This window comes from Pecten maximus, chromosome 12, assembly GCF_902652985.1.
Source record: "Pecten maximus chromosome 12, xPecMax1.1, whole genome shotgun sequence".
Lineage (NCBI taxonomy): Eukaryota > Metazoa > Mollusca > Bivalvia > Pectinida > Pectinidae > Pecten > Pecten maximus.
In genome coordinates this window covers 40,333,481-40,344,840 of record NC_047026.1, presented here as the reverse complement: position 1 = coordinate 40,344,840, position 11,360 = coordinate 40,333,481, and positions in this window count along the sequence as shown.

Below are 11,360 nucleotides of genomic sequence, written 5' to 3'. Positions count from 1 at the left end.
TTACTACTCCCAACCATAGACAGCCTGTCATATCAGTTACTACTCCCAACCATAGACAGCCTGTCATATCAGTTACTACTGCCACCATAGACAGCCTGTCATATCAGTTACTACTCCCAACCATAGACAGCCTGTCATATCAGTTACTACTCCCAGCCATAGATAGCCTGTCATATCAGTTACTACTGCCACCATAGACAGCCTGTCATATCAGTTACTACTCCCAACCATAGACAGCCTGTCATATCAGTTACTACTCCCAACCATAGACAGCCTGTCATATCAGTTACTACTCCCAACCATAGACAGCCTGTCATATCAGTTACTACTCCCAACCATAGACAGCCTGCCATATCAGTTACTACTGCCACCATAGACAGCCTGTCATATCAGTTACTACTCCCAACCATAGACAGCCTGTCATATCAGTTACTACTCCCAACCATAGACAGCCTGTCATATCAGTTACTACTCCCAACCATAGACAGCCTGTCATATCAGTTACTACTCCCAACCATAGACAGCCTGTCATATCAGTTACTACTCCCAACCATAGACAGCCTGTCATATCAGTTACTACTCCCAACCATAGACAGCCTGTCATATCAGTTACTACTGCCACCATAGACAGCCTGTCATATCAGTTACTACTCCCAACCATAGACAGCCTGTCATATCAGTTACTACTGCCACCATAGACAGCCTGTCATATCAGTTACTACTCCCAACCATAGACAGCCTGTCATATCAGTTACTACTGCCACCATAGACAGCCTGTCATATCAGTTACTACTCCCAACCATAGACAGCCTGTCATATCAGTTACTACTCCCAACCATAGACAGCCTGTCATATCAGTTACTACTCCCAACCACAGACAGCCTGTCATATCAGTTACTACTCCCAACCATAGACAGCCTGTCATATCAGTTACTACTGCCACCATAGACAGCCTGTCATATCAGTTACTACTCCCAACCATAGACAGCCTGTCATATCAGTTACTACTCCCAACCATAGACAGCCTGTCATATCAGTTACTACTCCCAACCATAGACAGCCTGTCATATCAGTTACTACTCCCAACCATAGACAGCCTGTCATATCAGTTACTACTCCCAACCATAGACAGCCTGTCATATCAGTTACTACTGCCACCATAGACAGCCTGTCATATCAGTTACTACTCCCAACCATAGACAGCCTGTCATATCAGTTACTACTCCCAACCATAGATAGCCTGTCATATCAGTTACTACTGCCACCATAGACAGCCTGTCATATCAGTTACTACTCCCAACCATAGACAGCCTGTCATATCAGTTACTACTCCCAACCATAGACAGCCTGTCATATCAGTTACTACTCCCAACCATAGACAGCCTGTCATATCAGTTACTACTCCCAACCATAGACAGCCTGTCATATCAGTTACTACTGCCACCATAGACAGCCTGTCATATCAGTTACTACTCCCAACCATAGACAGCCTGTCATATCAGTTACTACTGCCACCATAGACAGCCTGTCATATCAGTTACTACTCCCAACCATAGACAGCCTGTCATATCAGTTACTACTGCCACCATAGACAGCCTGTCATATCAGTTACTACTCCCAACCATAGACAGCCTGTCATATCAGTTACTACTCCCAACCATAGACAGCCTGTCATATCAGTTACTACTCCCAACCACAGACAGCCTGTCATATCAGTTACTACTCCCAACCATAGACAGCCTGTCATATCAGTTACTACTGCCACCATAGACAGCCTGTCATATCAGTTACTACTCCCAACCATAGACAGCCTGTCATATCAGTTACTACTCCCAACCACAGACAGCCTGTCATATCAGTTACTACTCCCAACCATAGACAGCCTGTCATATCAGTTACTACTCCCAACCATAGACAGCCTGTCATATCAGTTACTACTCCCAACCATAGACAGCCTGTCATATCAGTTACTACTGCCACCATAGACAGCCTGTCATATCAGTTACTACTCCCAACCATAGACAGCCTGTCATATCAGTTACTACTCCCAACCATAGACAGCCTGTCATATCAGTTACTACTCTCAACCATAGACAGCCTGTCATATCAGTTACTACTCCCAACCATAGACAGCCTGTCATATCAGTTACTACTGCCACCATAGACAGCCTGTCATATCAGTTACTACTCCCAACCATAGACAGCCTGTCATATCAGTTACTACTCCCAACCATAGACAGCCTGTCATATCAGTTACTACTGCCACCATAGACAGCCTGTCATATCAGTTACTACTCCCAACCATAGACAGCCTGTCATATCAGTTACTACTCCCAACCATAGACAGCCTGTCATATCAGTTACTACTCCCAACCATAGACAGCCTGTCATATCAGTTACTACTCCCAACCATAGACAGCCTGTCATATCAGTTACTACTGCCACCATAGACAGCCTGTCATATCAGTTACTACTCCCAACCATAGACAGCCTGTCATATCAGTTACTACTCCCAACCATAGACAGCCTGTCATATCAGTTACTACTCCCAACCATAGACAGCCTGTCATATCAGTTACTACTGCCACCATAGACAGCCTGTCATATCAGTTACTACTCCCAACCATAGACAGCCTGTCATATCAGTTACTACTCCCAACCATAGACAGCCTGTCATATCAGTTACTACTCCCAACCATAGACAGCCTGTCATATCAGTTACTACTCCCAACCATAGACAGCCTGTCATATCAGTTACTACTCCCAACCATAGACAGCCTGTCATATCAGTTACTACTCCCAACCATAGACAGTCTGTCATATCAGTTACTACTGCCACCATAGACAGCCTGTCATATCAGTTACTACTCCCAACCATAGACAGCCTGTCATATCAGCTTCTTTACAGTAAATATGACTTCTATAACAGTAAATATCACTTCTATAACAGTAAATATCACTTCTATAACAGTAAATATGACTTCTATAACAGTAAATATCACTTCTATAACAGTAAATATCACTTCTATAACAGTAAATATCACTTCTATAACAGTGAATATCACTTCTATAACAGTAAATATCACTTCTATAACAGTAAATATCACTTCTATAACGGTAAATATCACTTCCATAACAGTAAATATCACTTCTATAACAGTAAATATCACTTCTCTAACAGTAAATATCACTTCTATAACAGTAAATATCACTTCTATAACAGTAAATATCACTTCTATAACAGTAAATATCACGTGTATAACAGTAAATATCACTTCTATAACAGTAAATATCACTTCTATAACAGTAAATATCACTTCTATAACAGTACATATCACTTCTATAACAGTGAATATCACTTCTATAACAGTAAATATCACTTCTATAACAGTAAATATCACTTCTATAACAGTAAATATCACTTCTATAACAGTAAATATCACTTCTATAACAGTAAATATGACTTCTATAACAGTAAATATCACTTCTATAACAGTAAATATCACTTCTATAACAGTAAATATCACTTCTATAACAGTAAATATCACTTCTATAACAGTAAATATCACTTCTATAACAGTAAATATCACTTCTATAACAGTAAATATCACTTCTATAACAGTAAATATCACTTCTATAACAGTAAATATCACTTCTTTAACAGTAAATATCACTTCTTTAACAGTAAATATTGATGAAGTACAGTGCCAGGTTGTCATACTGTTAATTAAGAGTTAATTATCACACCACGTGAGTCAGTGCGATGGAGTTTATAACCCCTTACTACAATCATTTTATCTATTGATACCTTCAACAAATCAAAAAGATGTCCCCGTCACCACTACTGTTACTGACGAGGTTCTGATTCGTGTATGACGACGGCTTGTTGATTTACATTATAGAGGTAAATGTTTTATATCTGAGCGCCAAATGTCATTACGTCATATAGCCCGCCAATAAGATATCGTACGGCTACACGGGAGAAATCTAATGGGAAGTCCTGTTCTGGTTCATTCTGTAACTAGCCGACTGATTAAAATACATAAGAAAAAGCATTGAATTTGGATACAACTTTTCAATATCGTCTCATTTCTATTGTATGTTGTGTACAGGTAACACGTTTACTGTTAGTGTATACATTTAAAGTAACCGAAATCAGCTTTTCACATTAAACATGGATTTCTCCAGGTAGATTGCAGAACAGGTGAATTTTCATTGCAATGTTCAAATATATAAATCAGAGTGAATTAAAACTATTAAAAATTATTTAAACAAGATGCTGTGTCATGAATTAAAACCCAGTGAATTAGTATATATATTACATATTATTACTAAACTGTAGTCAAATATTCTAAGACCGAAGGGTATGATAGTTTAGTCTTTTTATCAGTAAAGTTTGGTATAAGAATTTTAAGGAGGCGTAGTTAGGCTATTTAAAACAACGTATGCAGACACAGTACGTGTTGCTAGCGTCATCCTCCGAGTGACTACACCTGAATCACGTGATACAATAACAGGTGTGGACGATATCTACCCCTGTCCTGTGGTATATATGGCGGATAAGGACGGAGTCTGTGGTGATAACGGGATAACGCTGACAGGATTTTTAATTTTAGTCATTTGTCAGGTTTTATCAATATGCTTAGAAACCGCACGAGGGGAGAGATTGCATCTAAGAGAGTATACCCAGTCTAGGTGAGGCTAGTGATTTAAATACCTGAGATACAGTCTTACCGATCAAATATGTCATCACTTTCCTAGGGGACAGTTAGCCTTTTTATTATACAGAGTTATTTTACTTGTGAACGTCATGCGATTTCGCTAGTCAATATCAGGTATTACAGATAAAGACTAGGTTCGGATGTCTGTTGTTATTTTACCGTCTACCTGTAATTTTATCCTGAATTACCTGAGCATGAAGCGTGATTGACTACCTGGGCAGGTGTGTTAGATCAGACACCAGGTAGAACGTGTCTGTAGGTATGGATGACAACAGGATATAGTGTTCAACTCCATTATCATTCAAACTTTTATAGAATTTACTCCATAACTATTAACGTATATTACAACATCCTAATTGAACGAAATGTAAATAAAACTAAAAAAAACGCGAGGCCCTGCTAACCAAGTACTCCTGATCGCTTGTAAATAGTCCCGTCACCACAAGCTATATAGTGGCCGAATGTCCTGTTGATAGATGTGATATTAGGAATAAAGAATACTTAATGAGTTTTGCGATTGTCAATACGACTGAGGGTGGATGACACTCCTATTGCAGCCACCACCAGTCATTGACACCTTTATACCTTTACCGTATTTATCTCAGCGCCCGCGCTGCAGGTAGGGCGTAAGAATTTTACTTGCTGCCCAGATACTGCATGATCGTAGGAGGCGACTTAATTTAAGATATTATCTTTGTTCTTCTTTCTTAGTAACTTTCTTCTTCTTAATTTCTCCCTTGACAATACCAAACTTTTGGCATTTAGTTGAGTGTTCGATCCTGTGAGGAAGGCTTTGGGTTCTGTCCCCTGGCCTTTAGTTGAGCGTTCGCCCCTCTGAGGAAATTTTTTGGGTTCTGTCCCCTGGCCTTTAGTTGAGCGTTCGCCCCTGTGATGAAGGCTTTGGGTTCTGTCCCCGGGCCTTTAGTTGAGTGTTCGCCCCTGTGATGAAGGTTTTGGGTTCTGTCCCCTGGCCTTTATTTGAGCTTTCGCCCCTGTGATGAAGGCTTTTGGTTCTGTCCCCTGGCCTTTAGTTGAGCGTTTCGTCCCTGTGAGGAAGGTTTTGGGTTCTGTTCCCTGGCCTTTAGTTAAGCGTTCGCCTCTGTGAGGAAGGCTTTGGGTTCTGCCCCTGGCATTTAGTTGAGCGTTTCGTCCCTGTGAGGAAGGCTTTGGTTTCTGTCCCCTGGCCTTTAGTTGAGCGTTCGTCCCTGTGAGGAAGGCTTTTGGTTCTGTCCCCTGGCCTTTAGTTAAGCGTTCGCCTCTGTGAGGAAGGCTTTGGGTTCTGCCCCTGGCATTTAGTTGAGCGTTTCGTCCCTGTGAGGAAGGCTTTGGGTTCTGTCCCCTGGCCTTTAGTTAAGTGTTCCCCTGTGAGGAAGGTTTTGGGTTCTGTTCCCTGGCGTTTAGTTGAGCGTTTCGTCCCTGTGAGAAAGGTTTTGGGTTCTGTCCCCTGGCCTTTAGTTGAGTGTTTCGTCCCTGTGAGGAAGGCTTTGGGTTGTTCCCTAGCCGCCACATACCAGAGTCTATAACACTAGTAGTTGCTACTCCTACTTACAGTGACTGCTCTTAAACTATAAATTGCATGTATGCTATTGAAATGAATGTTGCTATATCTCGATCACCGGTTACGCGTATTGTTTTGTCAATCTCCTAACTTACGTATTGTATAGATGTTTTTGAAAATTATATTTCTTATGAGCCATAAAGCTTCAAGTTGGACTATTGAACTTTGAGTTCACGCTTGCGGGTACGGGACGACTGGTTCGCCCGTTGTCAGTATTTGGCCAGGGTGGAGTGTCCTGCTGGGTGTCTTCGGCAGTATCCTTCAGTGAGGTAGAACTATAAATCGGCAAAAGTTTCGCGCTATCACAAAGAGAGGAAAACAAAGGTACCGTAGCCTCCAAAATACACGCATACACCTCAAACATGCATATCGAACAAAGGGGATGCCGTTCTTAAATGACCTTAGCTGTTGATAGGACGTTAACCAATAGGTGTCCTTACAAACATTGACACCTTTACTCAACCGATATTAACCATATTTATGTGTTTTTATTTGAAAATTACATTTGGAGAATGTTTTGAGTGCCAAATAGTATCAAAACATCTTTATTATTATTGTCAATTTGTGTGATTTTTTATCACATTTGCCTGATCCGTTGTACAATTGTATATTTTTCTTCATCTAAGATCAACGTGATTGACCCTATAAATGTGCCACCTTTCTGCTCCAGTGAACAGAAATTGTATAAAAAATAACAATTTCAATTCCGTCGTTATCTATTTTACACTTCTGCTGTTTTTTGAGACACTACAGGTTACCGTAATGTCTTTCTTCGATAACTTCTGAAGATTAGATTGAAATTCCCAAAGGTGTGTAGACAGAGGCCAATAAATACGAAAGGCGCTCGTAAATGTGAATGAATCTGCTACCAGCTTTTCATATTTATCGCACGTTTGGTCAAAGTAACCAGCACTGATAAGCATTTTTTTTAGAGTCAGAACAGATTTTCTTAAAACGGTCTCGAATGGCTTCCGGATTATGATAATTCATCAACAAAGATATTCATCAGGTTCAGAGTATAAAACAGAAATGTGTATAAGCTAGTTAGATATAGACGATAATTGGACATGAGGATGACGTGATGCTAGTCATAAATTTGTATTACATAAAATACACATCTCATATGTGTGACACTTTCATGCATGAACGGTTTTTGAAGGTTACGCAATGTCAAAACAGTAAACACATATATACCGTATATTCGATGACTCAGAATTCTCCAACAAATGTTTTAGTTCTCTTTGACTAGTTACCATACTGTAATTTTAGTACTTTGTTCAATTTGGTCTCAATTTACCATCAAAAGATATAGATCAAACAGCAAAATTTGGACCATTGGTGATTGACTTGTCTTCTTAGACGACACAACAGCTAACACAATCAGGATTTCTATTGGGTTTTGTAGGTTTGCACGTTTTCTGTTTCCCTAAATATCTTCCATATTTCTTGTGTTTTTTTTTTGACCTCCCCTTTAGTATATCTCTAGTTCCTGTTTTTGTAGTTTCTTTTTGTTTCCCAGTATACCCAGTTCATTTTTGAAACCTTTTGTTTTAGTCTCTCCTCACTTGCATGTTACGTTTTATGTTTATTGTCTCTCCGGATCATATTATCATTATCATTTTCACTCTTTTTGATTTTGGTATACAAGTATATGTTTCTAGTTTTTTCATTTTAGTTTCTGGCGCTAGTTTACGTCTTTCTGTTTGTTTTCCATATTGCCAATTCCTATTTTTGTATTTTTAAAAATATCATCTCTTTTGTTCTTGATCAGAACATCTAATGTAGGTACCTGGCTAGACTTACCTGATTAATTATCTTCAGTTTCTGGGCATGCGTACCATCCTAATTTGCATCAACATGCCGCCTTCTTTGTCATCGTAGAGGTCGAACAATTCTGGAGTACAGAGAGATATACATGGTGACATTTACTGAAGTGACCACGTCATTGAATTTAATATCAAAATATATCTTTCGGCAGTTTTTTTTTCAATCGTCTATTTTAGCACTCAGTTTAATTTGTTCGTCAATGAACGAACTTATTGGTAATTAGTGCTCTGATTTCGTTAATGTTAAGAACTGTTTGGAAAGGGGATGAATTGGACCAGAAAGACGTGTATAAACATGTCTACACGTCTAGGGAGTGACGGTTGTTGTTTGTCATGTTCGTTACTGGTAAAGGTATTGTTACTCGGCGGCACAAAGAGCTAATTAACATAGAATATATTTCAGTGAGTTGGATATTTTATGACCCTGTTTAGGAAGTGATAAATGTACTTTATAAATGGATTTCTATAAATTCAATTAGAATAAAGCACTTGATAATGTTATTGATATACTGATAACATCCAATAGGCATCTTCTACGTTTAAAATAAAATTGACAAGTGAATAAAGAATTCGAGAAATTGATGATTTATACAAAAATATCTTCAATATAATACAACATTCTTTAATTATCTTTTTATGGAAATAATTAGTAATGATGCCCCGCATTTTAAATATGACAACACGAATTAATATCCATGTTGTTTTCAATTATTATATGTCAAAACTTTTAAACGCTGGACTTTAATGAATTGGCATGATCGAAATCCCATTAGTTTTAATGTATACAGACAAATATGTGTTTGACTGAACGGTATAAACCTATAGGGGTATATGCCTCGTTCGGTTTTCACATACACGGTTCAATATAACCTATCAATTTGTCCTCAATGAAATGATCGTAATGATATTTAACGATCGTTTTATTGTCGTGCCTCTAAAAGTATGCACCTAATTATTTATTTACATTTCGAATGTTCCAGTGATGTGGTTTAGGTGGAACAGATGTCGGATACCAGCGATGGTACTAGACAACCGTACGATATTCACGTTTTATGGTCTCCTCTTTACCGGAGGATCATAACTTTGATGGACCTTAAACCCACAAAGTTTTATTTCGCCACCGGACAAAGGTCAATACATTTAACAGTTTATTTGCCCAGAGTATTTTGAAATAGCCCGGCTGCCATAACTGAGTTTGCCATCGTTATGTGCAGGTTATTCGGTATTAACATCGACACATGCCTTGTACAGCACAAACGGGTGAGTTTAATGGTAGATTCATTAGGTGATAATGTCCATACACCTTGCTTGACCGTGGCCGCAGCCTGGTGACCATCCTCCGGACATATGTCCAGACGAGTGACCAGTATGACACCGAGCAAGCCCTTCTGACCTCTGGTCAAAAACGGTCCTTCTCTTATTCCATATTTTATACATTGCGAAAGTAAATTACGTGTAATTTGAGTTTTTTGGTTTTCCTTCTTTGTCATTTTCCACTTGTAGGAGAATACATCTCACTGTAAAAGTGGCATAGATATACTCCGGAAATGCTGCATTTGTCATATAGCGGAATACCCATGAAGGCAGCATAGAGTCATTTCTCATTAGTTTGTGTAATATCTTAATGAAAGGCTTAAACTTCCTTGATACATCAACTTGCCCTCTCGATCTTTTTAATCTGAATTAGTGCGTTGATGTCTAAAGGGAAGATGTCAATTTCCCTGACTCACCATTTTTTTCCATCTCGACAGGGTCCGACAGTAAGTTTGATCATAACGTCGAAAGTGTAAACTACTAAAAGCTAAAGCAGCCAACAATGGCCTATTTGAGATGTCAGGATTGTTGTATGTTTTTGTTGAATGATATTTTATGCCTAGACATCATGCCAACTTACGATAAAAGGGAAAGTGAGAAAAAGGTCCTTAAAAATAATTAACCCCTCCACTTTATCACAATACCGCCGACACGGTCGAGAACTACTCGTTTGGAGAAATCATGGATGGTTTGCCCTCCTGTATTAGCCTCAGGCCAAACCATCTTCTGGTCAATGAAGGCCTCAAATTATGATAAAATATTGCATAGAAGAATAAATGACCCATAACTCCACAAAAAGTCACGGGAGATGGATATCTGTACAACTCAATTATCTAAATGGCGGAAACCAATCACGGTAGGTTTGATCCGGACGGATTCCTACAATCGCCCCGTTAAGGGGTACCAATGGAACCCACTCATACATAATGGCGAAAATAGACTTCTTGAACTGTAAACAACTTCAAAAGTATTTTCGGACAATGATCATACAAATATTGAACAAAATTGATTTATCTTTGTAATTATTGTGTTTATATACACGTGGCTGTTCTTCGACGCAGAAAAGAAGCACGCTCCATTGGTAACATTCTAGTCCACAAAGTTGTATGCACTATACCAACAAATGTGAACGTTCTATACCAACAAATGTGAACGTTCTATACCAACAAATGTGAACGTTCTATACCAATAAATGTGAACGTTCCATACCTACAAATGTGAACGTTCTATACCAATAAATGTGAATGTTTTATACCAATAAATGTGAACGTTCCATACCTACAAATGTGAACGTTCTATACCAACAAATGTGAACGTTCTATACCAACAAATGTGAACGTTCTATACCAACAAATGTGAACGTTCTATACCAACAAATGTGAACGTTCTATACCAACAAATGTGAACGTTCTATACCAATAAATGTGAACGTTCCATACCTACAAATGTGAACGTTCTATACCAATAAATGTGAATGTTTTATACCAATAAATGTGAACGTTCCATACCTACAAATGTGAACGTTCTATACCAACAAATGTGAACGCTCTATACCAACAAATGTGAACGCTCAATACCAACAAATGTGAACGTTCTATACCAACAAATGTGAACGCTCAATACCAACAAATGTGAACGTTCTATACCAACAACTGTGAACGTTCTATACCAACAACTGTGAACGTTCTATACCAACAAATGTGAACGTTCTATACCAACAAATGTGAACGTTCTATATCAACAAATGTGAACGCTCAATACCAACAAAAGTGAACGTTCTATACCAACAAATGTGAACGTTCTAAACCAACAAATGTGAACGTTCTAGCTCCCATTTCATGCCCAATCCGGTTGTTTCTTATCAATTTTCATATCCTGTTTTCTTTTTGCGCGCTGGTGTTATGGTATGGACATTGTAGTATGGACGTTATGGTATGGACG